At 47.8% G+C, this 2347-nt stretch overlaps 1 pseudogene; it reads right to left on the reverse strand.

The window, feature by feature from the left end:
- Window positions 1-1416: 1416 nt before the first annotated feature.
- Window positions 1417-1534, reverse strand: LOC126109942 (5S ribosomal RNA; annotated as a pseudogene).
- Between the last annotated feature and the right edge of the window lie 813 nt (window positions 1535-2347).

Raw genomic sequence — 2347 nt, forward strand, 5'->3', positions numbered from 1 at the left:
TGGATTCTGCATCACGATAATGCGCCATCCCATACTGCTCCGTCAGTACAGCAATTTTTAACCTCAAAACAAATTTCAGTACTACCACAGCCACGTTATTCACCAGATATCGCTTCGTGTGACTTTTTTTCTATTTCCGAGAGTCAAATCGGCAGTCAAGGGACGCTATTGTCAAACAATACAAGATGTCCAAAAAGCTGTGACGAGGGTGTTGGTGGATATTACAGAAGATGGGTTCCACAAATGTTACCCTCAATGGAAGAAGCGCTGGAAAAAGTGTGTGCAATCAGAAGGGAACTACTTTGAAGGAGACAACACTAAACTAGACTGAAACGGTAAGCAACCTTTTTTCACATCAGTCTCATTTCTTTACTGTCGCACCTCGTAAATGGCCGCATGTGTTGACTGCGTCGACTCCCAAGCTTCAGTCTTTTATCCAGCGAAGGGGCTGTAGATCTTAGTATGTGACGCAAATTTCAGCCTTGTGCGTCAACCTGTTCCTGAGGAAAAGGCTTCTTAAGAGTCGGACAGATGGAGAGATAGATAACAAAGTGATCCTCTAAGGTGTAATGGTTCCGGTTTTACCGACTTTGGTGCGGAGTCCTGAAAAGGGGGAAAGAAAAGAAACTCAGACGTAAATAATTGCTCGACCCACACAGACTGACGGACAGACGGCTGCAGAAGTTGCTGTACGCACCGAAACCGCTGCAAGCCAGATGTGGGACTGGAGCTCTGGAGAAGTACGTGTTTGTGATATGGCTCCAGCTGAGCTGGAGTGGAGGACGCTGTGGGTGGCAAGACTCCAGTGCGTTGAAAGAGGACGGCCAGCCGACCTGGAAACACTTACGTTCGAGTTCCGGCACAACTAGAGCACACGTTTCTAAGTATGGATGCAGCTAATCTTTCCCCGTGTCCGTTAAACTTCACCCACGCGATGAATCACCCACATTTAAGGGTTTCAGTTCAATTAAATATCTAGGGATTAGAAATACGAACAACTAAAACTGTAATCATGACACAGAAAACGAGGCGGCAGGTAAACCGAAGACCGCATTTCATTAACACAACACTTAGACTCCTAGAGGATTAAGCAGGCAGTCTCTTTCACACTACGCTTGTCCGTTCTCTGCTGGAGTATTTCTGCGCGGTGTGGGGTCTTCACCACATAGGATTGACGGAGTACATCCAAAACGTTACAAGAAGGGTAACTCCTCCTGAGCAGGCCATGAAGACCCAAAGGTACCAACTGGCCGCCGTGTCATCCTCAGCCCACAGGCATCACTGGATGCAGATATGGAGGAGCATGTGGTCAGCACACCGCTCTCCCGGCCGTGTGTCAGTTTACGAGTCCGGAGCCGCTACTTCTCAATCAAGTAGCTCCTCAGTTTGCCTCACAATGGCTCAGTGCAGCCCGCTTGCCAACAGCGCTCGGCAGACCGTATGGTCACCCATCCAAGTGCTAGCCCATCCCGACAGTGCTTAACTTCGGTGATCTGACGGGAACCGATGTTACCACTGCGGCAAGGCCGTTGGCAAAAGAAGGGCAGCTCGTTTTGTATTTCCACGGAATGGGGGAGAGTGTGTCACGGATGCGATACGCGAGTGGGTGTGTGACGCGAGTGTGTGACAATCTTCAAAACAAAGGCAATTTTCGGTACGGCGAGAATTTCCTCGAAATTTCAAACACCATCTTTCTCATCCGAGTGCGAAAATATATTGGTGAATCCCCGCTACACAGTGAGAACTGATTATCGCAGTAAAGTACGACAAATTACAGTTCGCACGGAGAGGTACATGTATTCGTTTCTACTACGTGCTGTTCGAGAGACGAACGGTAGAGAAAGTCTCAAGATGGTTCTGCCAAGTAGTTAAGTGTGAATTGCAGAATAGTCTTAAGTTCTACGGTTTTCGTTCGCGTATTCCAGTGTCTCTCACTGTTGTAAAGGCACTGTCACACAAACCAAGCAATTAGGGTAATATACCTTACAGCAGAATTTCGGTGAAAGTTGTCGGAAATCCTGAGCGTACAATTCGGGTTTTACTTATGTAGAGTCTCCAGTCGCTACACCTCACAAGTGGACCGACTCAGCAGCGGGAGTATTCTACGTGGAAACACTGTGCGTCAACGTCGTCGTCTTTTCACGCTGCCTTTTCCAATTTCTCTACAGGATCAGCATAGTTACTTATCGGTTTCGGTGGTGTGTTACGGGCCCTTCCTGACGCCACCACTTCCACCAAGAAAGAATCTGTTGACCCCATCTGCCTGCGTCTAGTTTAGATCTGAATGGTGCGAAAAGTGGCAGTTGAAACTAAATAACGAAAAGTGTGAGGTCATCCACATGATTGC

Source organism: Schistocerca cancellata, chromosome 12 (genome assembly GCF_023864275.1).
Source record: "Schistocerca cancellata isolate TAMUIC-IGC-003103 chromosome 12, iqSchCanc2.1, whole genome shotgun sequence".
Lineage (NCBI taxonomy): Eukaryota > Metazoa > Arthropoda > Insecta > Orthoptera > Acrididae > Schistocerca > Schistocerca cancellata.